At 43.3% G+C, this 27,688-nt stretch overlaps 1 protein-coding gene and 1 non-coding gene across 3 annotated transcripts in view; one reads left to right on the top strand and one right to left on the bottom strand.

The window, feature by feature from the left end:
- Window positions 1–27,688, bottom strand: part of TGFBR3 (transforming growth factor beta receptor 3) — a 264,695-nt gene that overhangs the window by 133,676 nt on the left and 103,331 nt on the right. The window lies entirely within an intron of this gene.
- Window positions 17,638–17,775, top strand: LOC114811831. The gene has a single exon (XR_003759527.1). It is a non-coding gene; the product is annotated as a small nucleolar RNA SNORA7 (small nucleolar RNA).

Raw genomic sequence — 27,688 nt, 5'->3', positions numbered from 1 at the left:
CAATACATTCAAGTTCCCACTGAGGTAAGGAATGGAACTCCCGAGTAGATACACAGGGTTTTAAAGATGGCCAGGGAGAAGAAAACGTTGAAAAAGCAATAGGCCTGGGTAATGCACAAGCTGGATAACTGACAAACAAGAGTGAAAGCCATAGAGTGATACATTATCCAATTTAAAACTATACTGAAGGGTGAGTTCAGGCAAGGGACTCAAATGTAAAATCTACTTGACATTTCTTTTGGGAATGTGAAAGTGAATTCTTTATTCAGAGCTGGGGTAAGGGGCAAATCTTTTTGAACACTGTTAAGTATGAGTCACAAAAATGGAAAACATATGCAGAAAGGCCACACAGTCGTGGTACCAGCGATAGAAAGAATTTGAAGAGAGTTAGTGTAACTGATCACAGTAATTGCCCCAATCCTCAGCACAATTATAATAATGATAATGGGATTTGTTAAGCACTTATGATGTGCCAAGCACCGTTCTAAACTCTGAGGTACATACAAGGTGCTCTGCCACTTGTTGGCTGTGTGACTGTGGGCAAGTCACTTAACTTCTCTGTGCCTCAGTTCCCGCATCTGTAAAATGGGGATTAAGACTGTGAGCCCCACGTGGGACAACCTGATTCCCCTATGTCTACCCCAGTGTTTAGAACAGTGCTCGGCACATAGTAAGCGCTTAACAAATACCAACATTATTATTACATTGGGGCTCATTTTACAAATGCAGTAACTGAGGCCCAGAGAAGTTAAGTGGCTTACCCACAGTCACATAGCAGACAAGTGGCGGGGTTGAACTGAGAAGCTGTGACCTCTGACTCTCAAGCCCGGGCTCTTTCCACTGAGCCACACTGCTTGATCCCGGTGTCAGTTCACCTTGATCTTCAAGGGTATGGAAGGATCTATACCCTGACGTTATTCATAAAGGTAATCGAGCATCAGAAGAGTTATTTTGAGTTTAGATTCTTTCAATTGTATTTACTGAGCGCTTACTACGTGCAAACAACTGTACTAAGCATTTGCGAGAGGACAATATAAGAATAACAGACACATTCTCTGCCCATATTTGAAGGGTTTTGAATTGCAAAGCCTTCCAACTGCAAAGGAACTAGCTCTTAATTCTATTAAATATCCAGTGCCAAAGTTCTTTTCCACAGTAATTTTTTCCACAACAGTTAAGTTTAGTGGTTTCATTGAGATTCTCAATGTAATCACCACAAGTGATCAAGGCACTTACAATTCCATTCAAAAAGTGAGGGAAGGGAGAGGACGTCAAAAAGGTTATTTCAGCACTAACTAAAAACAAATATCATCACGTGTGTTTGGCAGACCTTGATCCTCAACGATGTGGACTGTCTTCCTAAATACCCTTGGGAAGATCCTTACACTTAAGTGCATCTATAAAGATAATTTAATATCAGAAACGTTTCCCTGAGTTTAGATCAATTTGAAGGTTTTTGAACTGGAACTCCTTCCAACTGCAAAGGAACCAGCTCTTAATTCTATTAAAAAACCAGTGCCAAAACTCCTTTTAACAGCATCTTTCTGACAACAGTAAAGTTTAGCGGTCTCACTGAGATTCTCAATGTAATCACCATTAGTATTATCAAGGCACTTTCAATTCCATTCAAAAAATGATGGAAGGGAGAGAACCTCACAAAGGTTATTTCGGCATTAACTAAAAACAAACACCACCCTGTGTGTTAGGCGGACCTTAATCCTCAATGATACTGACAATTTTCCTAAATACCCTTGGGAAGATCCATACCCTTGAGTGATTCCTTAAAGATAATTTAGCATCAGAAACGTTTCTCTGAGTTTAGGTCATTTTGAAGGTTTCTGAATTGGAACTCCTTCCAACTGCAAAGGAAACAGCTCTTAATTCTATTAAAAATCCAGTGCCAAAACTTCTTTCAACAGTATCTTTTTCACAACAGTTAAGTTTAGCAGTTTCATTGAAATTCTCAGTGTAATCACCGTTAGTATTACCAAAGCACTTTCAATTCCATTCAAAAAGTGATGGAAGGGAGGTAACCCCATAAAGGTCATTTCAGCATTAAATAAAAACAAATACATCGTGTGCTCAGCAGACCATATCCTCAATATGGACTAAATACCCTTGGGAAGATCCATACCCTTAAGCGCATACATATAGATAACTTAGCTTCAGAAACGTTTCTCTGAGTTTAGATCGATTTGAAGACTTTTGAATCGCAACTCCTGGTTGCCGAGAAACCAGCTCTTAATTCTATTAAAAATCCGGTGCCAAAGCTCCTTTCAGTGGTAACTTTTCCACAAGAGTTAAGTTTAGTGGTTCATTATGATTCTCAATGGAGAAGTAGCATGATGTATAGGAGAGACCACTGGCCTGGGAGCCAGAAGGTCAAGGGTTCCAATCCCACCCCACCACTTCTCTGCTGTGTGGCCTTGGGCAAATCAATTCACTTCTCTGTAGCTCAGTTATCTCATCTGCAAAATGGGGATTAAGACTGAAAGCCCCAAGTGGGACCAGGACTGCATTCAACCCTCTTTGGATAAGCAGCGTGGCTCAGTGGAAAGAGCACGGGCTTCGGAGTGAGGGGTCATGGGTTCGAATCCAGGCTCGGCCACTTGTCAGCTGTGTGACTTTGGGCAAGTCACTTCACTTTTTGGTGCCTCAGTTACCTCATCTGTAAAATGGGGATGAAGACTGTGAGCCCCACGTGGGACCACCTGATTGCCGTGTCTACCCCAGCGCTTAGAACAGTGCTCGGCACATAGTAAGCGCTTAACAAATACCAACATTATTATTATTTGCCTGTATCCACATCACTTAGTCCAGTGCCTGGCACATGGTAAGTGCTTAACAAATACCACAGTTAATATTGTTTTGATTATTACTAACCATCAGTACTATCGAGGCACTTTCAATTCCATTCAAAAAGTGATGGAAGGGAGGGAACTTCATAAAGGTTATTTCAACACTAAAAGCAAATACTGTCATGTGTGTTCAGCGGATACACCAAGCACAACAAATGGCTTGTGTTAAGAGTCTCTGAGGGATACTGGCCTCAACAGAAACTAAATTACCCAGCACTATGAAGTAGGACTCTCTAATCACCTGCATTAGATGAAAACTCCGAGGATATGCACAACTTATGAGGAAAGAGTTGTCATCCAGAGACGATTCCTCTAGGCTGAAGGTAATTCTTTTCTGCCCCTGTCCCCGCCCCACCAGATGGGCCTATTCACTCGAAATTAAACTCTCTGGTTCCTTTGGGTTTTGGAAGATTTCCAAATTTGAGTCATCCTGGAGAACAAATGAGGGAAGCAATTAAATGTCCCCCTCACACATCTGTCAGACATGCTCTGGAGAAAGTCTTTGATTCCCCTTGATTTCCAGGTGAGTTATCCTTACCCCAAAACATCCAAATACCCTGGTTGGCCTTTTGGTTCTAATTCCTAAGCGGGTATTTCTCAAAGGACCAAGAGAAGCCAAGAGTGGGAGGAGCTGGTGGGAGGAAATGAATTGTTCATTTTGCTAAAGGTCATCTTGCTCAGAGGACTTTCGCAATATTAGGTCGATCATTGTAAGGATCTCTCTGGGGCCAATAAGCAACACAGTCAAAACTTTTTTTTAATGGTATTTGTTAAACACTTAGTATGTGCTAAGCTCTGAGGTACATATAACCAATCAGTTCGGGCACAGTCACTGTCCCACGTGGGGCTCAGATGATTTTACAGAGAAGTGAAGTGATTCAACTAAGGCCACAGAGCAAAGGGCATAGTCAGAATTAGAACCCAGGTCCTTCTGACTCCCAGGCCCACGCTCTATCCACTAGGCCATGCTGCTTCTCAAGGCACTTGAAAAGAGTGCAAATATCCCAAATGAATTATTGAAAAGAATCCAAAATATCCACCGAACCAGAGTCCAGGTTGTAGCTGAAAAAATCAATACCTTCTACTCTTTTCTTCACTTTGACGTTCCTCTTCTATGCTTCCCTATGGCCTCACTTCCCTTACCCTAGACACATTCCCCTCCATTTCTCCCATGCCCTACACGCTGTCTTAAAAGAGATGGGGGCCTGGGCCACAGTAGCAAACCCTCCTGTTCTTTATCCAGATGTGATTCCCTAAGGAATTGGAAAACACCTAGAAGTAGACAGAAAGCCGGGACAGCCATTCCTCTTGAGGAACACATCTCCTAATACATTTTTAATTTTAATAATAGTGGTATTTAATAATAGTGATATTTGTTAAGTGCTTACCGTGTGTTAGGTACTCTACTAAGCACTGGGGCAGATACAAGATAATCAGGCTGGTCACGGTCCCTGTCTCACATGGAGCTCACCATCTTGATCTCCATCTTACAGATGAGGGGACTGAGGTATGGAGAAGAGAAGTGACTTGCCCAAGGTCACACAACAGACAAATGGCTCAGTCAGCATTAGAACTCATGTCCTTCTGAATCCCAGGCCCGTGCTCTATCCATTAGGTCATGTTGCTTCTCCAGTAAATCGTAACTGGCCAGAAATCGAACCTGAGCTTCTAGTGTGACAAGCAAAAATTCTACCAGTGAACCACAGATGCTTTTAAAAAACTAAATATTGTTGTTCATATCAACATCTGTCTCGCCCTGTAGATTCTAAGCTTGTTGTGGGCAAGGAACATGTCTACCAACTCTGTTATGTTGCATTCTACCAAGTGTTTAGTACAGTGCTCTGGAACCAGTAAGCGCTCAATAAATATGCTCGATTGATTGAATAATAAAAATGGTATTTATTAAGCACTTGCTATGTGCCAAGCACTGTACTAAGTGTTGCGAGACATACAAGATAATTAGGTTGGACACATTCCCTGTTCTACAGGGGTTCACAGTGTAAACAAATCTCCTGCCAATGACAAATCTAAAGTCACAACCCTACAGACAGCCAACTCAAGCAGAAGTCGGAACGCGTCACCCCCTCTCTCTTCTCTGTAACCTCCCTCCCCTCTCCCTCCTTGTCTCTTCCCTCCCCAAAAGGTTTAAACTGGGAAGAAACGAGGCACCTCCCGTACCCAATGCAGAGGAGAATGGACCACCACCTGCAGTGGCAAATCCCAGCGTTTGGGGCAACGCAATTGTTTTTCTTTTTTTTAAATAAAAGTATTCAAAGCTGAACGTAACACAGTGAGTATAAGAAACAAGAGCAATAATATCTACTTGGGGACCTGAGCCACTCTTCTGCCAACTTGAAAGAAGAAAGCAGGGTCATTGCTTCAAACCTCTAACCGAGGGAGACCTTATACTTAAGGTAGTCCCTACCCGGTCAAGGAATGAGTCACGAACAATCCTCTGAGATGGATTGATAAGGGTCTTTGTCACAGGAAGGAGACGACTTTTAGAAGAGAAAATTTCTGACTGGTTGACTAGATTGCAAGCTCGTGTGGGCTGAGAATGTGTCGGTTTATTGTTATACTGTACTCTCCCAAGCGTTTAATACAGTGCTTTGCACACAATAAGCTCTCAGTAGGTATGACTGGATGAAGTTAAGTATCGACCGTGGGCTGAGCGTGGTGCTAAGCAATGGAAGAAATGCAAATGAACAGCTCAGGCCTAGTCTCTGCTTCCCAATTTCTACTCCCAGATTGAGGGATCAAGGCACTCCATCACATAAGAAAAAAATAATAATAGCTGCATAATAATGTTGGTATTTGTTAAGTGCTTACTATGTGCAGAGCACCGTTCTAAGCGCTGGGGTAGATACAGGGTCATCAGGTTGTCCCCCATGAGGCTCACAGTCTTCATCCCCATTTTACAGATGAGGTAACTGAGGCCCAGAGAAGTGAAGTGACTGGCCCACAGTCACACAGCTGACAAGTGTCAGAGCAGGGATTCGAACTCATGACTTGTGACTCCCGAGCCTGGACTTTTTCCCCTGAGCCACGCTGCATTTGTTAAGCGCTTATAAATGAGGCAGAAGTGGCGTGGCCTAGTGGGTGAGTGCAGGCCTGGGAATCAAAAGGACCTGCGTCCTAATCTTGGCTCTGCCACTCGTCTACTGGGTGACCTTAAGAGCCCTGGCTTGGAAGTCAGAGGTCATGGGTTCGAATCCCAGCTCCGCCACTTGGCAGCTGTGTGACTGTGGGCAAGTCACTTAACTTCTCTGTGCCTCAGTTACCTCATCTGTAAAATGAGGATTAACTGTGAGCCTCATGTGGGATAACCTGATTACCCTGTATCTCCCCCAGCACTTAGAACAGTGCTCTGCACATAGTAAGCGCTTACCAAATACCAACATGATTATTATTATTTAACTTCCGTATGCCTCTGATATTTCATCTGAAAATGGGAATCAAGGCTGTGAGCCTCACACTGGACACGGACTGTGTCCAACCTGATGATCTTGTATCTACGCCAGCATTTAGTACAGTGCATGACACACAGCAAGCATTTAACAAATACCATTAATGAAACAGCAACAACAACAAAAACACTTCTACACAAGGTTAGACGCCATTACACACCTTGCTTCTGCTTCAGCCAATGACTCACTGGGAGTTACTGGAAAAATGACTTAAACTCACTGGGCACCAGCTTCTCTGTCTTCAAAACAGGCAGACTAATACCTGCTTACCTCACCAGATGGCCGGGAGGATTAAAGAGATAATGTGTAAGAAATAAGAGGTTCTCAGGTAAAAGGTACTAGAAGAACAAAATACAAGGATTTTGCAATAGAATTAGAGTGTTGCCAGAAGGAAGCACAATACATATAATCAATCCTAGGCTTAGAGAGATTGAAGGGGCCTTGAGGGAATCCAGCCTATTGCATTTACCAAATCCAATCCTGCACCTAGAGGAAAATATAAAGAAACATTCCTATTCCAAACGCTTACAAAATGATTAGAAAATTATGGTAAATATCTGCATTTTGAAACTTAACCATTTTAAAATCCTACAAAAAATACTTGAACCTTCCTCCTTTAAAGTTTAAATTTTAAACAAGTAGCAGCATGCCATAGTGGATGCAGCATGGACTTGGGAGTCAGAAGGACCTGGGTTCTAATCCCGGCTCTGCCATTGGTCTGCCGTGTGACTTTGGGCAAGTCAATTAACTTCTTAGTGCCTCAGCTACTCATCTGTAAAATTGGGATTACGACCGTAAGCCCCATGTGGGACATGGACTGTGTCCAACCTAATTATCGGGTCTCTACCCCTGTGCTTAATACTGTGCCTGGCACACAATAACCGCTTAACAAATGCCATTAAAAAAAAAAAATTTCTAGTCAGTTTATAGATACTCGTGAGGTTTCCCCGCCAGAATTTTAAGAGCTTCGTGTAATTAAGTTTTGCTTTAACTCACCATGTGTTTGGGGTTCATTAGCCCCAACGGAAGGCAAAAGTAACAGAAACCACATAATAGCCACCCTCAAAAGTAAAAATCTTATTCCTGTCTCTTTAAGACCGCACTCATAAATGGGTTGCTTCTGCTGCACACCATGCTCTAAACAAACAGACTCTTCTGGCCGACACACAACTTCCTCTGGATTTCTGGTGGGTAAAGCTCGAAAAGACTGCCAAATCGAGTGACCGGCAACCTTTGGGCTGACTTAGAAAACAAGCTACAAAGACTTGAGTCCAGAGTAAACAAAGGAAAAAGCCACATTAAACAAGAACAAATTACCATACAGGGACGAGTACCTTCAAGTGTTCGCTGAGCAAAAAAATAAGTTTAAAAGTTTGTTTATTGGCTAGTTGGAGGGGATTGGCTCAAATTTCCTCAGTGATTCGGAGCAGTCAAATTAATTAAAACCAATACAGTTTGGTACGTTAATAATTGGGTAGGGGTTGCCACTTAGATACTGAGGGTAGTTCATTCAAAATAACACAACTTCAAATTGGGTTCGGCTGTCCAAATGATAAACATTGGGCCCAGTACCATTTACTACTTTTATACCTAATTAGAGGGGAGCACTAGCTGTTTATTAAAATCTTAGCTGTTCCCAAAAGAAGTGAGCAGAGACTTAATGAAAGACAGAAAGTTGCTGGGAAAGGCCTGGAAGCAGATCTAGAGAGTTCTCTGAGTTCAGTAAAATGTAATAGCACGAGATTTAATTAGAGAAAAACCAAGAGCAGCAATACAAAATGGAAGACAGCCGGCTAGATCGTAGTGAAGATGAACTGGAAGACAATAGACCCAGGTATGCAAGCACATTAAGAAAACTACCCAAAAAACGGAGCAAAGGGGGTCTGTGGAATATCCAGACCTGAGCTCTCTATTTAGGGAATAAGAAATAGGCAAAGAAGGACAATGACAAGGACAAACCAGAGGGCTCAGTGAATATAGCAATATTACGGATCAAATCCACAAAGATCATGAAGAAACAGGACACGCTAAAGTATGTGTGAATTCAAAACAGAGAAGGTTTTTAAGTGGTAAAATTCCATTCAGCCTAAGGAAGAAAGGTGGAAACCGGAAAAGAAAATTTAGACCCTTGGGTCACTGAACGTATAATCTGTGTGTGTGCATAAGCAGCCTCTGCCTGTGTAGGTTAAATATTCCAAGACAACTTTCTTGACCGCTCATTTGCAGATGCTCATTGGTTTATGTTCCTTTCACAAATCCAAAGGTTTAAAAAAAAAAAGTACTTACTTTAAAGGTAACGGCAACTTTGAGAAGAACGATCCAAGTAAAAGTACTTAACATTCAAAAATGAAACAATGAGCCAGAAAGCTTAATAAAGTGAAAGAGGCAGCTGACTACCAACTCTATGGTCTTGTAGTCTCCCAAGCGCTTAGTACAGCGCTCTGCACACCATAAGGGCTCAATAAATGTGATGGATTGATTAACCTCATCTCCAAAATGTACACTTTGATTTGGAAACTTTGGCACTGATCAATTTCAAATATAGAAAAATTCTGAAGGTCCTATAAGAGTCAGGGCCACAATGAGGGGAGTATTACAAACGCAGTTGTCAATGCTCTGGATGACATCAACGAGAATCCAAATGCATTACTTTACGCTCCTACGATGCCTTTCTCTAAGCCAGTTTAACAGGCACCAACCACCGTGATCGTCACGGCTGATCTGCTCGGCCAACCACACAAGTCTAGAGCATATTCTGCTTTGATAGACGATCGATCGTTCAGCCCGTATTGCCCAAGTCAGTCGATGGGGACATTGTCACTTATCAGCTGAGTGGGGGTTCCAGTTTGCTCAGGCCGAGTTTGCCTCACAAACCCAACTTCCACTTTTACCACTTCTAAAACTCCACAGCAGGCTCCTAGGGAAGAACATCTTGTAGTCATCAAAATGTGGTCTGAGCTTGAAAATTTCTGCCCAACATGTTAAAAACTGTCCCTAGAGCTTGATATGGATCAACTCCCACTGGTTGGCCCTGCCTGTGGCTTCAGAATTGTAAGCTGATCTGATCTGTCATTTTCAGCTCTGATCCCCAAGGCAGATGATTTCTTAACAGTGCTAATCTTTTGCCTCCATATCACAGTATATGAAAGGACGCCCCTATCAGTTGGCATTTTCCAGAACTTATCCAATAAGAGGAAAGTTGAAGGAAACAATGAAGGGGGGACAGGGGTTTACTGTCCAGAATTACAGGAGCATGAATTGAGTGCATTCATAAGCTTTTTTTTTGAATGGTATTTGTTAATTGCTTCCTATGTGACAGGCACTGTTCTAAGCACTGGGGCAGATACAAGGTTATTAGTTTGGACACTGTCCCTGCCCCATGGGGAAACCAGTCCTAATCCCCATTTTACAGATGAGGTAACTGAGGCGCAGAGAAGGTAAGCCCAAAGTCAAACTGCTGATAAGTTTTCACGACCTGTGACTCCCAAGCCTTTGCTCTTTCCACTAAGCCATGCTGCTCCCACGTACTACGAATACTTTGAAGTAACAGGAGTAACAGGTGGAGATGACATGCCTCACTTTAAACAACCCGAGAGTCATATAAGACCTCAAATAAGACCTGGAATATGTGTAAAACTGAAACAAAGCGATAAAACCCAATGACTTCTAAATTTTTCCAAGATGACAGTCATTGTCATTCTTAACACGTTTGCCAAGGCACTGAATAATACAGCCCTCTTGAGATTCAGAGAAATGTGACAGAGGTTTCATGGAGGTCCAGGAAGTTTATTAAAATGGGGATGGTCACCTTGAAAAAGGAAAAGCTGCCTCATTTTCTCAATACACAAGCTACAGCTTCATTCATTCATTCATTCATTCATTCATTCATTCAATCGTATTTATTGAGCACTTACTATGTGCAGAGCACTGTACTAAGCGCTTGGAATGAACAAGTCGGCAACAGATAGAGACAGTCCCTGCCGTTTGACGGGCTTACAGTCTAATCGGGGGAGACACAGACAAGAACAACGGCAATAAAAGAACAATGGCAATAAAAGCTTCCTGAGTGCACATCACATAACAATACACATTGCCTTTTTCTATGGTATTTATTAAGCCCTTACCATGTGTCAAACACTGTTCTAAGAGCTGAGATAGGTGCAAGTGAATTAGGTCAGACACAGTCCTTGTCCAGCATGGGGCTCATAGTCTAAGTAAGAGGGAGAACAGGTATTAAACGCCCTTACATTTACAGTTCAGGAAACTGAGGCACAGAGAAGTGAGGTGACTTGCCCAAGGTCATACAGCAAGCATTTGGCAGAGGCAGGATTAGAACCCTGGTCCTCTGTCTCCCAGGCCCATGCTCTTTCCAGTAGGCCACGCTGCTTTTCACGGAGGATAAAACTTGCATAATGGGAGGAAATTCTGATGAGACAGAGAAAAACAGAAAGTTCTCGCAGTACCAAGCTAACTGGAGCAGAAATATCAACTGCCCACAATACAGCCTCAGCCCTTTTTATCAATCAATGATATTTGTTGACTCATACTATGTGCAGAACACTGTACTAAGAGCTTGGGAGAGTACAATACATCGTATTTTTACTATAGACATTTAGTCGTACCCAATACTCATGAATACGTTCAATTAACTTGAATGGCAGCTTGGTGGTCAAAGAAAAATAAAGCCCTAGAAGTATTTACGGTTGTAAGATCGTGAATGTAGCATGCATTATGTGAATGTCAAAGCTACTAACCGTACACCCTGAAAATCAGTCTCTAAACAACTCTAATAGATGGGGATTTTCATGAAATTGGTTTCAATGGAGATTGCCTTGGAAATTGTCTCATCTTGTCAGAAATATCCCATTTAAGTCCTACTTGGGAGGTTCATCAGTAGCTTCCCAGGAGAATTTTGGCAAGTTCCTCGCCAGCAATAGCGAGCAATGAGATCCCACAAAAGACAGTTTTCTCACATTTCATCTATGCACTTGGATCTGTAACCTTTGGACATTTGATATTCATCTCATCCCCAACCCCACAGAAGTCATGTACATATCTTTAAATTGCATATTATAAATTGTTTATATTAATGTCTGTCTCCCCCTCTACAGTGCAAGTTTCCTGTGGGCAGGGAACATAACTAATTCTCTTGTCCTCTCTCAAGAACTGTTCTGCATAAAGTAAGTGCTTAATAAATACCACTGCTTTATTTCTTCTTAGAGCTGGTGATAATGATGACCTCTCCAAAACCCCCAACAATTTTTATTGCCCCATATATTACAAAAAACCACTACAGGCACCTAAATGGTACCTCTTCTTCCCTGAAGATAAGACAACAAATTTGATAGCTTTACCATTCTTTATGATTAACAGCAACAGTGGTATTATTAAGCTTTGGAGCACAGGCTAGAGCTTCCCATGTTGGGAATCAATCGAGAGCATTTATTGAGCACTTACTCTGTGCTTGAACTCAGTGCTTGGAAGAGTTCAAAAGAATCATAATCATTATAATTTATTGAATGCTTACTAATGGGCAGAGCACTGTACTAAGCACTTGGGTGAGTACAACAAGAGTTGGTAGACACTTTCCCTGTCCACAGTGAGCTTGTAGACATCACTCCTGCCCTCGAGGAGAATAAAATTTGGTGGGGGAAACAAATTAAAATCTATTACAGGATCAGATAGATTACAACTAACTGTTCCTCTACTGCCTCTCCCTTCTGCATCTCCCGTTTAGACTGTGAGCCCAGAGTTGGGCAGGGATTGTGTCTATCTGTTGCCTAATTGTACACTCCAAGTGTTTAGTACAGTGCTCTGCATATAGTAAGTGCTCAATAAATACGATTGAATGAATTGTTTATGCACTTGGATCTTTGCCCTTTAAGCATCTGATATTCACTCCACCCTCAACCCCAAAGCACTTTTGTACCTAGTCTTATTTATTTTAATGCTTGTCTAGAGTGTGAGCTCCCAACTCCATCTACTGGACTCTCCCAAGCACTTAACACAGTGCTCATCAAACAGTAAGTGCTCAATAAATACTCCTGATTGAGTGGCTGATTGTGAAGAAGATGTAGTACCATTTAAAGACATGTTCATATGTGCTACATGGGTGTGTGAATACTTGAGTGCTTCTATGATATGGAAGTACTGAAGCGGCAGTTGTAGAGAAGCAGTGTGGTTTAGTGGATAGAGCACCGGCCGGGGAGTCAGAAGGACCTAGGTTCTCATCCTGGCTCCACCGTGTCTGCTGTGTGACCTCAGGCAAGTCACTTAACTTCTTCATGCCTCAGTTCCCTCATCTCTAAAATGGGTATTAAGGCTATGAACCCCATGCGGGATAGAGACTACATCCAACCTGATTAACTTGTCGCTACCCCACCGCATAGAACAGTGCTTAGCACATATTAAGTGCTTAACAAGTACCGTAATTATTATTATTCCGTAGAGTTGGGGAGATGAGAGACTATTGCTTACTGAAGTGATAATGCCATCTATTTCGGATGCCTTCTGTGCATCTACACTCTCTCTGAGTCATCTACACACTCCTGTGATTTGAAGGCAATGTACTTCTAGAACCATATATCAATCAATTAATTATATTGAGTGTTTACTAGGTACAGAGCACTGTGCTAAGGGTTTGAGAGAGTACAAAAGAATTGATAGACACATTCCCTGCCCACAACAAGCTTACAGTCTAGAGAGGGAGACCGACATTAATACAAGGACTGTGTAATACATAATTTAAACATACGTACAATAAGTGCTGTGGGCTGGAAAGCAGAGCGAATATCAAATGCCCAAAGATCACAGATCCAGGTGCAGAGACGACTCAGAAGAGAGAAAGAGAGTCAGGGAAAAGGGGTCTTAATCAGGGAAGGCCTCTTGGAGGAGATGTGACCTTCGTAAGGCTTTGGAAGTGGCGAGAGTGGTAGGCTGGCATTTATGGAGGGGGAGGGAATTCCAGGTCAAAGGGAGGACGTGGGAAAGAGGTCAGTGGCAGGGTAGATGAACATGGGGCACAGCGGAGCATCCCTCAGGGGCTGTGTAGATATTGTTGGTTTGGTTTCGGTCTACAGAGTCTTGGATCTCTTCAGCCTTAGGATCCCACACAAGTCGTCCCTTAATTCGCTTGACTTCACTTGCTGTGACTTATCTTAGATTAGTTCCCATCAACCCAGTCCCGACTGTAGCCGGCTAACAGTGCCCACCAGAACTACTTGGACTGTTAGGGTCACTTTGTAAAACACACTCTTCTTTCTCTCACAGTCAAGGCTTCTTTGCAATTCTTTCCAGTGCACCTCAATTTGAGTCTTGCCCTCACAAATGGATCAAATACCATAATTATTATTATTATCTCAGAGACAGAGTACACCACAGTAAGAATATGCAGAGGTGGATCAGCCCAAGCCACACCACAGGTGAGGGAAATTATTAATAATAATAGTACTGTTCAGCGCTTACTGTGTGTCAAGCACTGTTCTAAGCACTGGGATAGATAGAAGATAATCAGGTGGAACTCAGTCCCTGTCCGACATGGGGATCACAATCTACATCCCCATTTTACAGATGAGGGAACTGAGGCCCAGAGAAGTAAAGTGACTTGTCCAAGGTCACACAGCAGGTGAGCGGCAAAACCGAGATTAGAATCCAGGTCCTCCCGACTCCCAAGCCGGAGTTTTATCCACTAGGCCAGAGGTGATTTTGGAGCTAATCAATGATATTCATTAAGCAGTTTCTGCGGGTAGACCACTACACTAACCACTTGAGAGATTAAAATGCAAAAAGGACATAGATACAATCCCTGCCCACAAGGAGGTAACAGATTATTCCAGCCCAACAGCATTTATGTACATATCTGTAATCTATTTATATTAATGCCTGTCTCCCCCTCTGTACTGTAAGCTCCTTGCGGACAGGGAATGTGTCATTTTATTATATTGTACTCTCCCAAGAGTTTAGTACAGTGGTTTGCACACAATAAGCGCTCACTGAATGAATGAACTAGAGGAGCACCTCACAGATTAAAGGGATTTCACAGACTAGAGCTGAAGGCTCGGGAGCCTTCTTGGCACAGTTCAGGAAGGATTCTCTGAGAAAGTGAGATTCAAAAGTTCTTTAAAGGACAGAAGGGAAAGTCACGGTCGACTGCCTGTCCTCCTGCCCTAAATGGGTCACTGATTTAGAGGAGGAAGAACAACTTTCTATATGCTTGGATCTAGTTCACTTGGCAAATTCAGACATATATTCTTGGCAAAATTAAGTAAATGCCAAGACACACAAAGGTATAAAGACATCCCAAGCATTTAGAACAGTGCCCTGCACACAGCGCTCAGGCAATATGACTGACTGACTGATCGAAACAGTGGTAAACCTTCTGTAGACAGGGAATGTGTCTAACAACTCTGTTATAGTGTACTCTCCCAAGCTTTTAGCACAGTGCTCCGCACACAGTAAGTGCTCAACAAATATGACTGATTGATTGGTAAAGGCTCCCGCTCTCCTTCCCAGAGTGACTAGTTGTTCCCGGAGCGACTTTTCCTAGTCATCTCTTTTTTTCCGACGTGATTTCCTGATGAGAATGACCCCGGGGGAGAATGCTCCAGCCCTGAGTAATGGGAGAGGAGGTTCACTGTCCTCTTTGCCCATGCAGGCTGCCTTCCATCTGGGGAAATCTGCCCATCTCCACCCCGATGAGTCGGAATCAGCTAACGCACCCTTCTTCCCATGACCTCAGAACTGTCCCTCCCTTTGCAAAAACCTCCCCTCTCCCACTGGGGCTGGGCCCCTGGCAATTCTTCGAGCAGCTCCTCCTCCAACATCAAAATAAACAGACTCACAAAAACTCCTTCTCTAAAAGCTGTTTCAAAAAATATGGGGGATTTCCCATCAACAGCTTTTCAATTCCCCCAAAGCGCTACAGGATCAGGAATAGACAATGGTCCTCAAAAGGAAGGTCACAAGTGAAAACTGAACAACTACAAATAAGAACATTTCCATTCCTGCAGCTAATGAAAGTTTTTGTGTTTTTTTTTTTTTACTGGAAATGAATCTTTGGTGTCGCTCTCATTGTTCGCAGCTTTAGGAAACACTCCCATGGGTGAAACCCTTCAAGCTAGCAGGAGTGGATGCAGACATTCGGCTTTTCAAGTCAGAAGAGCACAAGGAGTTGATTTTTAAATGATGGAAAAAGATAACATTTGCTCCCCTTTGTTTTTGACTGCTTATTTGAAAAGTAAAATCTGATCTCTGGAGTTGTTTATGCTCTTTTGCTGTCTGCTGTTGCCAGAGAGTCTTTCTCCTGCTTCCTGTTCGTTTGCAGTGAAGCTGCTGGAGGAAGGGCCAGATGATACCAACCACAATATACTGTGCACAGATCAATCAATCAATCATGTTTCCTCAGCGCTTACTTTGGGCACAGTACTATATTAAACATTTGGGAAAATAAAATACGACAGAGTTGGTAGACATGTTCCCTTCCCACAATGAAATAGTGTAGTGGATAGAGCCCGGGCCTGAGAGTCAGAAGGACTTAGATTCTAATCCCTGCTCTGCTGTATGACCTTGGGAAAGTCACTTCCCTTCTCTGTGCCTCAGCTATCTCACCTGCAAAATGAAGATTATGACCGTGAGCCCCAGGTGGGACAGGGACTGTGTCCAATCTGATTAGTTTGTATCTACTCCAACGCTTAGAATACTGCTTAGCATATAGTAAGCGCTTAACAAATACCACCATTATCATTACAATAGCAAGTGCCTTGGTGATACACTAGCAATCTTCTACCTATGGGGCTGTGCACATTCTTTTACTTACTCTTAACTATTTTCCCCAAATACTGCCATGCATAAATCTGATTTTCATAAATCATAAATCATTTTCACAAGCAAGGCAACAGAAAGTCTGCCCTATCTCAGGGTGCTTCAACAAAGAAGAGCGGAAACCAGGAGAGCACGGAGAGAAATGAACGTAAAAGGAGCTTATCGCATCAATCAATCAATGGTATTTATTGAGCACTTATTGGGTACAAAAGAATCGGTAGGCAAGTTCCCTGCTCTCAAAGAGCTAAAAGTCTAGATGGAGAGATCAACATTAATACAAATAAATAATTTACATTATGCCGATGATGATGGTATTTGTTAAGCACTTACTATGTATCAAGCTCTCTTCTAGGCTGGGAGAGATACAAGCTAATCAGATTGAACACAGTCCCTGTCCCACATGGGGCTCACAGTCTTAAACCCCATTTTACAGCTAAGGTAACTGATCTAATGTATAGATATGCAATTTATATATATTCATGCATTCTCTGAGGCTGAGGGTGGAATGAACAGATCCAAGCGCGTGGACGATGCAAAAGAGAGAGAGGAAGCCAGGGAAAAGAGGGCTTGACCAGGGAAGGCCTCTTGGAGGAGGTGTGACCTTAATATAATGCCATATAGAGAGAGAAGGGAGTTCCAGGCCAATAGAAAGACATGGGAGAGAGGTCGCCGGTGAGATACATGATATCGGGATACAGTGAGCAAGCTGGCACTAGAGGAGCGAAATGTGCAGGCTGGGCTGTAGTAGGAGACTATCATATTACTATCATACAATTCACGCTGTAATAATAATCAGTCAATGGCCTTTATGGTGTGCTGAGAGGTATATGAAATGGTTGGGAGAGTAATGATAGCCTGTTGAAAGCTGTGTGTCTCAATAGACCACTAAAAATATTCATTCGTATTGTGTCTACCAACGCTACCGTGTTGTACTCTCCCAAGCATTTTGGGCAGGGCCCTGGACAAAATGGCGCTCATTAAATACCACTAATAGATTGTCTGGGATTCAAACTCAGGCCTCTTGACTCCTAGTGATCCGCTCTTACCAAAGGCAATGTTTCTCCTCCATAATCTGTGCTTCAGTTGAATGGAAAAATACAAGAGACTAACAGTAGCAAAATTTGACCTGGTGCAAACAGAGAAGTTTCAGTTCCTCAATCTTTCCCTCTGCTGTCGTCCCCTCTCAACTCTTCGCCTATAATTCATTAGGGTGGAGATTGGGAGAGATGTAGGAATTCAGTGCTCCAGCAGCTCTCAATCATTCAACGGAAAATATTGAGCACTGTGTGCAGAGCACTGTACTAAGCACTTGGAAGATTAAGATACAACTGAATTAGCATTGGATGTAGAGGAAAAGGCTGGGGATGATAGTTGACATATCCATTGTTAGAATGGTTTTAAGGATAACTGCTTCTCCTTCAAGACTGTAAACTCCCTGTGGACAGGGAACGTGTCTACAACTCTGTTGTATTGTAGTCTCCCAAGTGTTCATTCACCTCTCAGGGTCGCACCTGGAGAGTTTCCGGCACTATACCAGTCTCGACTATGGGAGGGAGAGTCAAGCAGAGGTCTACCCATCCCATTTCTAGCTTGGCCAGTGGCTAGCGAGTGGAAGGCAATCTACCACAAGTCGAAACTCTCCTGTGCTGGGCAGCAGCGGCATGGGAGAGAGTCGAGGGAGGAGACTAGAGTTTACCTCGTGGAAGGAGGCGATGGTAAACCACTTCCACATTTTTACCAATGAAACTCTATGGATCCGCTACCAGAACGACTGCAGATGGAGGTGGGGCGTTCAGGGAGACGTGTCCATGGCGTCGCTATGGGTCGGACACGACTCGACAGCATAAGACGACAACAACAACAACAAGTGTTCAGTATAGTGTTCCGCACCCAGTAAGCGCTCAATACCAATGATGGACTAATTGTGTCAAAATTCACAATGATGGGGCCAAATATGACCTCTCCATTTCTAAGGCTCCTACTGAAATTAAGGACTATACGAAGGCAAATCAGGCTGCACCTATCATTCTAAAAACAAATCAACGACATTTTCTAGGCCCGATCACATAGTAGAAGTAGCATTTATAGAGCACACGTTTTTGTGTCAAACTGTAGTAGGCATTGGGAAAGTGCAGGATAACAAAGTGACACATTCCCTGCCACATATCCTCCATCATCCTCTAACAGAGGAGCCGCAGCGAGCAAAATAAAGAGGTGTGTATGGGTAACTGGGAGAAGATGATAAAGGTGAGTGAAAACAAAACCAATTTAGGGGACATAGAATTATCACCTAATGATTTTTAAGAACAATTTCTTATGGCTGCTCTATATTATAACACACCTTTTGTTCATGAAAATAGCATCTGTAGGTGTGTATGTGTTACATAGTAATATAGGAAATGTCTGCTGGGTCCAACCCGCTGAGAATTCTAGTTTTGAGAGTGCTACCAAAAGATGTTTGGAGGAACAATCTTCTAGCATCTCTCTTTTCCCTCCTCAAAATGTATCATGAACCTACAATTCATGAACTGAAGAGAACTGTAGAGAAGCAGCGTGGCTTAGTGGACAGAGCCCGGGCCTGGGAGACAGAAGGACCTGGGTTCTAATCCTGGCTCTGCCACTTAACTGCTGTGTGACCTTGGGCAAGTCACTTAACTTCTCTGTCCCTCAGTTACCTCATCTGCAAAATGCAGATTGAGCCTGTGAGCTCCACGTGGGACATGGAGTTTGTCCAACTTGATTAACTTGTATCTACCCCAGAGCTTAGTACCTGCCCGGTACGTAGTAAGCACTTAAATACCATTTAAAAAAAAATTACCACTGTCTAATTCTTGGGGTCAACTCCGTGTAGACGAGAGTTTTGCTGGAGACCTACCAATCCTCTGATATTGCAGCCATTTGTAATGATGTGTTAAACATACTAGCCAGGAGATTTTGATTTCCTTCAACCCTGATGAGTGGATTCCATCAAGCCCTCGTGGGTGATTGATAATTAACTTATCAATTCAGTTTAAATAATCCTATGTCCTTACTACAGTTGCATCCAATACCTAAATTTATCCGCTCACAAAGGAGGTTTCCTAATATCTTAGAAAAGACTGGGCTAATTCATCAAATTGCTCAGCTGTTTCTCTTTCATCCTTAAATATACCTTTTGACAGTGTGCACTTAAGGGCCCTGTTGATTCTCTACATATTTGTCTGCTCTTGATAGATTTGTAAAACGTTATATTAATTGCTTTGGCATATCTTACACAGTGTTCTACCCGCTTTTGGCCTACCTGATTTCCTGTTTCCACTTGCCCTGCTCTCCTTTAAGGGCTTTCCTTTTCATCTCACTCAGGTTTGATTTCCATTATTTAAAGGCCTGCTCTTTCCTCTGACAATCTCTTTTCGCTTTGTTAGTTGGCCCTGAGGGTTTCTGTTTGATCCCATATTGTTGTTTTGTACGGAGGCACCCATTTTACCTGGGCTTCTGAAATATTTTTAAACTAGCCTCCAGGCTGCTCAGAGACTGTTTATTCACTACTCCTTTCGGCTTTTTCTTAACCAAAGATCACATTCTACTATAATTCTCTTTAGCAAAATTTAATATGTTCCGTCGGAGGGGTGTTTTTTGCCTTCTCTCCCACTGGGATCATTATTACAGAATGACTCGCCACCAGGTCATATCCACTACTCAATTAAATCCAGCGCATTATCTCTCTTTGGGGGACTTAGTATTAGTTCTTTCAGAAAAGCCACTAATCCTACCAAAAATGTTACCTCTCCTTCTTCATCCTGATGAGTGGTTAAGCCAACCGATGAGGGGATAAGTGAAATCTCCTACCGTGACTCCCAATTCCACTTTAGTGGCTTCCCACATCTCTTCCAACAAACTCTTTCATCTTCTTTATCCTGATTAGAGTCTTTAGTTCAGTTCGACTGACTTTATTCGTCTTTTAAGTTTCTATCCAAAGGAATTTCACAGGACTTAACTTGGTAATTTTTCTTCACTATGGTGACCCTCATAAACCGTGTCTCATATGATTGTCCATCTTGTCTTTTCTCTAGCGTTTTTAGCCTAACAGTATTGGTTATTTTTCCTTCATCAAGTTTCAGAAACCAGTTATATCTAGGTTCCTTCTAACTGCCAAGAATTCTAATTAATCTAGTTTATATTTTAGGCTTCTAGTGTCACTGTGGAAGTATTTGGCTATTTTGGCTTTGCTTTTTGCCTATTTCTCAACTTCTAATTTGTGCTTCTCTATTACCTTAGATTCCTGATACAAAAATTATCCCAAATTCCCCTCCAGACTCTCCCAGGACTCTCTTGCCCTCCAACCACCTAAGGAATTCTAAAGGTTGTTTCACACTGGGCATGTGTTAACCTCATTTGCCAGCAGTTATCTTATTCTTATGTAAATACCCTTATCTCTTACGTAAATATCCGTATACACTAGTATTTTTCTTATCTGTAATTTATTTCAATGTCTCCTTCCCCCTGTGGACTGTGAGCTCCTGGTGGGCAGGGAGAGCTTCTACGGACTCTGTTGTATTATACTTTCTCAAGAACTTAGAAATCAATCAATCACATTTATTGAGTGACCACCTGGACCAAAACTGCAGAATGGAAAAGATTGTAGAGGATTTTGAACACTGAGAATCAGTCAGCTGAGTGCTTCCTGTGTGCAGAGCACTGTAATAATAATAATAATGTTGGTATTTGTTGAGCGCTTACTATGTGCAGAGTACCGTTCTAAGCGCTGGGGTAGATACAGGGTAATCAGGTTGTCCCACATGGGGATCACAGTCTTCATCCCCATTTTACAGATGAGGTAACTGAGGCACAGAGAAGTAAAGTGACTTGCCCACAGTCACACAGCTGACAAGTGGCAGAACTGGGATTCAAACCCATGACCTCTGACTCCCAAGCCCGTACTCTTTCCCGTACTGTACACACTGTACTAAGTGATTGGGAGAGTACAATATAAGAGAGTTCCGTAGGCATTTTGCCTTTCCACAACGAGCTTAGAGTCCAGTGCTCTGCACACAGGAAGCACTCAGCTGACTGATTCTCAATGTTCACAATCCTCTACAATCTTCTCCATTCTGCAGTTTTGGTTCGGGTGGTGATGGCTTTTTTTCTGTCCCCCAAAGATGCCCATGTATCTAAACCCCTTTGCTCTGCTCCATTACTTCACTCCGCACACTGAAAGTCTGGAGCTCTATCTGAACAGGTTTCATGCCAGAAGCTGGCAGCATCCCAGCTAGCTCTCCTGAAGAGGTGCTGAACTTTGGACTTCTGCCGGCAACTAAAATTAGTCCTCAGAGACCTCCTGTTTAGGATCATCCTTAGTTAATAATAATAATAATAATAATAATGATGTTGGTGTTTGTTAAGCACTTAGTATGTGCAGAGCACTGTTCTAAGCGCTGGGGTAGATACAGGGTCATCAGGTTGTCCCACGTGAGGCTCACAGTTAATCCCCATTTTACAGGTGAGGTAACTGAGGCACCGAGAGGTTAAGTGACTTGCCCACAGTTACACAACTGACAAGTGGCAGAGCTGGGATTCAAACCCATGACCTCTGACTCCCAAGCCCGGGCTCTTTCCACTGAGCCACGCTGCTTCTCTCATGTTCCTGGGCCACGTCCTCCCGCGGTCCCGGAATGCCCTCCCTCCTCACCTCCGCCAAACTCATTCTCTTCCCCTCTTCAAAACCCTACTTAAAACTCACCTCCTCCAAGAGGCCTTCCGAGACTGAGCTCCCCTTCTCCCTCTACTCCCTCTACCACCCCCCCTTCACCTCTCCGCAGCTTAACCCTCTTTCCCCCCCCATCTCCCTCTGCTCCTCCCCCTCTCCCTTCCCATCCCCTCAGCACCGTGCCCATCCGCTCAACTGTCTATATTTTCATTACCCTATTTATTTTGTTAATGAAATGTACATCGCCTCGATTCTATTTAGTCGCCATCGGTTTTTACAAGATGTTCTTCCCCTCGACTCTATTCATCGCCATCGGTCTCGTCTGTCCGTCTCCCCCGATCAGACCGTGAGCCCGTCAAACGGCAGGGACCGTCTCTATCTGTTGCCGACTTGTTCATTCCAAGCGCTTCGTACAGTGCTCTGCACATAGTAAGCGCTCAATAAATACTATTGAATGAATGAATGAATGTTCCTCAACCGTCGACTTCTTCACTCCAACAACAATCTACCTCTGGACCCAGATGACAAACCGCCACACACCATACATCAACAAACCACTCTTGGATATCATTCCCTTAGCTGCACAACAGTTCAATCTCTCACTGGCTTCTGTCCAGTTGAAGGAGTTGATCCTTCTGGAGCTCTCTCAGAAGAAGAGTTCCCCTGGTCAAGAGAAATCTAGGATCCAAATCAGAGGATGAGTCTCTTCTAAGAGCTGGCTGCTCACTCAATGGTATTTATTGAGTGCTTACTATGGACAGAGTACCGTACTAAGTGCTTGGAAGACTACGGTAGAGTTGGTAAACATATTCCCCGTCGTCAAGGAGCTTATTTTCCTTTCCTGGTCTTTGTAATTCTCATTCCTACAAATAAGTTACACTTTTCTCCTCTCAGTTCCAAGTCCTAGAATTATGGATTTTTTTCCTCATATATGAGTGAAATGTCTATATTTTTATTATTTACTATTGCAGAATCGCAGGACTTTAAAACAATTCCACAGGTCATCTAGCTCTTTTCCCTTACCCCAAGCAAAACTGAGCCTAACCATCCTATAACCCCAGAAGCAGCATGGCTCAATGGATAGAGCCCGGGCTTGGGAGTCAGAGATCGTGGGTTCGAATCCCGGCTCCGCCACTTGTCAGCTGTGTGACTGTGGGCAAGGGGAAGCAGCGTGGCTCAGTGGAAAGAGCCTGGGCTTCGGAGTCATAGGTCATGGGTTCGACTCCCGGCTCTGCCACTTGTCAGCTGTGTGACCGTGGGCAAGTCACTTAACTTCTCTGTGCCTCAGTTACCTCATCTGTAAAATGGGGATTCACTGTGAGCCTCACGTGGGACAACCCGATGACCCTGTATCGCCCCCAGCGCTTAGAACAGTGCTCTGCACATAGTAAGCACTTAACAAATGCCAACATTATTATTATTATTAAGTGACTTAACTTCTCTGTGCCTCAGTTACCTCATCTGTAAAATGGGGATGAAGACTGTGAGCCCCACGTGGGACAACCTAATTCCCTTGTATCTACCCCAGCGCTTAGAACAGTGCTTGGCACATAGTAAGCGCTTAACAAATACCAACATTATTATTATTATTATCCTAGACAGAAAGGTAGCTATCTTATTCTCAAAGTTCTTCGTGAAAAAAAGTCATTCACATTTTTTTGTTAGCCTATTCCCAGACCTTGAAACTCTCAAAGGAAGAAAGTTTTTAATTCTCCCTTAAATCTAACTTACTGTAAATGCAAAAGCCATTGTTCTATGAGGGATTGTGAAATATATTTAAATCCCTTCCCTAGCCCCATCTTTAGTGATCAATCCCCAGTACGGAAGCAGCTTGGCTTGTTGGATAGAGCTCGAGCCTGGGAATCACAAGGCCTTGGGTTTTAATCCCAGCTCCACCACTTGTCTGCTATGCGACCTTGGGCAAGTCACTTCACCTTTTGGGTCTCCGTTACCTCGACTGTAAAATGGGAATTAAGACTCTGGGCCAGGGAACGTGTCCAACCTGATTTGTTCGTATCCACCCCAGCACTTAGACAGTTCCTGGCACATAGTAAGTGCTTAACAAATACCACCATTTTCACTATTATTTATTTGTTTTCTGCCTCAGTGACAGATGATTCATCTTCAGGGGCTTCATGAGGAACAGAGAAGCCCATGCCTGGGAGTGTATATATTTTCATTACCCTATTTATTTTGTTAATGAATTGTACATCGCCTTGATTCTATTTAGTTGCCATTGTTTTTACGAGATGTTCTTCCCCTTGACGCTGTTTATTGCCATTGTTCTTGTCTGTCCGTCTCCCCCGATTAGACTGTAAGCCCGTCAAACGGCAGGGACTGTCTCTATCTGTTGCCGACTTGTTCATCCCAAGCGCTTAGTACAGTGCTCTGCACATAGTAAGCGCTCAATAAATACTATTGAATGAATGAATGAGTCAGAAGATTCGGGTTCTGCTGTGTTGCCTTGGGCAAGGCACTTAACTTCCCTGTGCTTCATTGGCAAAATGGAGATTAAAACTGTGAGCCCCACGTGGGACACGGATTATGCCCAACCCGATGAGCTTTGTACCTATCCCAGCACTTACTACAGTGCCTGGAACATAGCAATACTTAAGAAATACCATTAAGAAGAAGGAGGTTCATTTTGTAAAACATAGTAAATACAAGAACATCCCGCTGTCATTACTTGAAATGTTTTCCTTCAGCAGACTGTTTGGATCTATTTTCAGAATAAACAACAGTACTGCACAATTGAACGTCAAGAATTTTCTTCTGCTGCTGTTTCTGAAAGAGCTAGAACAAAAATTCTTCAATCCCGCAGAGTAAGGAATATATATATAAATGAGTGATTACTGCTGCCTAAGAACTACTATAGTCAGCAAGCCTTCATATATGAACTGCGTTCCCTTCCCTCCCATGCAGATTCCTCCCCCTCTCCCCACACAAGTTCAGAATTAAAGACGCATTTCTGGGATAAAGGAATCTGAACTTAGATATTTGTTGCCGCAAATGTGGGCAAGCAGCCAGAAGTACTAAGGATAATTTATAACATATTTGGATGGGCTAAATGATCCTTCTTTGAAAACAGCCAACTCTGCACACTCTTACACTCTTCTTTAGATCAAAATCTGTTTCCTCTTTTCTCTTCATTCCCCCACCCCCAAACTCGAGGCCAGCCAAAAAGATGTTAGGGGGGCGGAAGGGGAATTTTAAGGCAGAGGAAGGGTACTAACTAAAGGTTCTAGATCTGAACTTTTCTGACCAAAGATGGGGAAAGAGGTTAAGTCAATGTAAGCAGCTGAGGGAGTTTCCCTAACCATTCTGCTACCAAAATACAATACTCAAGTGGACAGATTACCCACTACGGAAAGAGGTCTAACACCACTGAGATGGACTATACAAAGGAATTCAGTCAGGCCAACTATTCTACCCCCATTCCTCAACTCCCAGGAAGAATGGGAAAAATCAGTCGTATATACTGAGCGCTGTGTGCAGAGCACTGTACTAAGCACTTGGGAAAATATGCTATTGCAGAGTTGGCAGACATGTCCCCTGCCCACAAGGAGCTTAGAGTCTAGAGGGGAACTTTGGTGTTTGCTTAGAGCTTACTATATGTGCCAAGCACTGTACTAAGCACTGGGGTAGATATAAGAGCACCTTGGTCCCACTTGAGGCTCCCAGTTTAAGTAAGAAGCGGTGTGGCTCAGTGGAAAGAGCCCGGGCTTGGGAGTCAGAGGTCATGGGTTCTAATCCCAGCTCCACCGCTTCTCCGCTGTGTGACTTTGGGCAAGTCACTTCACTTCTCTGTGCCTCAGTTCCCTCATCTGCAAAATGGGGATTAAGACTGTGAGCCCCATGTGGACAACCTGATTACCTTGTACCCCCCCAGCACTTAGAACAGTGGTTGGCACATAGTAACAGCTTAACACATGCCATTATTATTATTAAGTAAGAGGGAGAACAAGTCTCAAATCCCCATTTTGCAGTGAGGGAACTAAGGCAAAGAGAAATTCAGTGATTTGCCATGGTCACACAGCAGGTAGGTGGTGGAGTCAGGATTAGAACCCAGGTCCCCCGATTCCCAGGCCCGCACCCTTTCCACTGAGCCAAGCAGCTTCCTCTGAAAGAACTGCACCAACAAGGCTCTGGCCGTCCTACAATCAAATAATCAAACATATTTATTGAGTGCTTACTATGTGTAGAGCACTGTACTACGTGCTTGGGAGAGGACAATACAACAGAGTTGACAGACATCTTACCGTCCCACAGGGAGTTTACAGTCTAGAGGAGGAGAACAGTCTAGAAACTAACGGAAAGATGAGTTGAGAAATCTAGATGGAAAACCCCTCATCTACCTCTGCAACAAGGACTTCTAACCAAGATCTGTCTAACAGTAACAAAGGGAGATTTTCACTTGCAAAAGCATAGGAATAAACTCTAACGTTCATTTATTGGGAATGGTAGGCAGCAGAAAGCGGGGGGCACAAAAATTCATCACGGAAGAGCAAACATTTAGGCCAGGAAGGTGAAGAGGTATTTTGTTTTGTTTTTTTAAGAAGTCAGTCTGCTCCCAAACAGATATTTAGAAACCTACAATTCTGATCTTTGAAAACAACATTATTAGAAAATAATAATCAGTTGTACTTTCCCAACTGCCTCGTATGGTGTTCTGAACAGAATAAGCGCTCAGCTGATTGATCGACTCATCCTGCACACCTCGTCCCACTCCTCAGAAAATTCCAGGGGTTGTCCATTCCTCTCCACCTAAAGGAGAATTTCCGCACCAGTGGCTTTATGGAACTCAATCAGCCCTCTCCCTCCTACCTAACCACTCTCTTCTCCCACTACACCCCAGCTTGCAATCATTATTCTTCTCAGGCTAACCTACTGACTCTTGCTCTCCTCTCTCCCAACACGGATCTCTGACTCAAGCCCTCCTCTTGCCTGAAACTCTCTCCTTCATGACTAACAGACCGGAGTTTCCTCCCCCCATCTTCAAGGCCCTTCTAAAATCACATCTCCTATAAGTCTTTCCTGATTAGTTTCTTACCTCCCCACTTTATTTCCTCCAACTGACACCGCCTCAAACTGAAACTCCTTACCATAGACTTTAAAGCCTATCACCTTGCCCCCTACTGTGCTGGAGAAGCAGCATGGCTCAGTGGAAAGAGCATGGGCTTTGGAGTCAGGGCTCATGAGTTCGAATCCCAGCTCTGCCACTTGTCGGCTGTGTGACTGTGGGCAAGTCACTTAACTTCTCTGTGCCTCAGTTCCCTCATCTGTAAAATGGGGATTAAGACTGTGAGCCCCATGTGGGACAACCTGATTCCCCTATGTCTACCCCAGCGCTTAGAACAGTGCTCGGCACATAGTAAGCGCTTAACAAATACCAACATTATTATTATTATTACCTTACCTCCCCGATTTCCTTACTGCAACCCAGTTTGCCCACTTCAGTCCTCTAATGCCAATCTACTAATTGTACCTTGCTCTCATCTATCTCACTCCTGACTACTCACCCCCATCCTGCTCCTAGCCTGGAGCACCCACCCTCTTCACATCAGACAAACACTCTCTCCACTTTCAAAGCCTTTTTAAAGGCAAATGTCCTCCAAGAGGTCTTCCCCGACTAACCTCTCATTGCCTCATCTCCCCCTCCCTTCTGCATCACCCTTGCACTTGGATTTGCATCATTTATTCACCCCTCCCTCTGCCCCACGGCACTTATATACATATCTCTACTTTATATTAATGTCTGTCTCCCCCTCTTGACTACAAACTTGTTGTGGCCAGGAAATGTGTCTACCAACTCTGTTATTTTGTACTCTTCCAAGCACTTAGTACAGTGCTCTGCACAC

This window comes from Ornithorhynchus anatinus, chromosome 4 (assembly GCF_004115215.2).
Source record: "Ornithorhynchus anatinus isolate Pmale09 chromosome 4, mOrnAna1.pri.v4, whole genome shotgun sequence".
Lineage (NCBI taxonomy): Eukaryota > Metazoa > Chordata > Mammalia > Monotremata > Ornithorhynchidae > Ornithorhynchus > Ornithorhynchus anatinus.
This window is presented reverse-complemented; position numbering and strand designations above follow the sequence as displayed.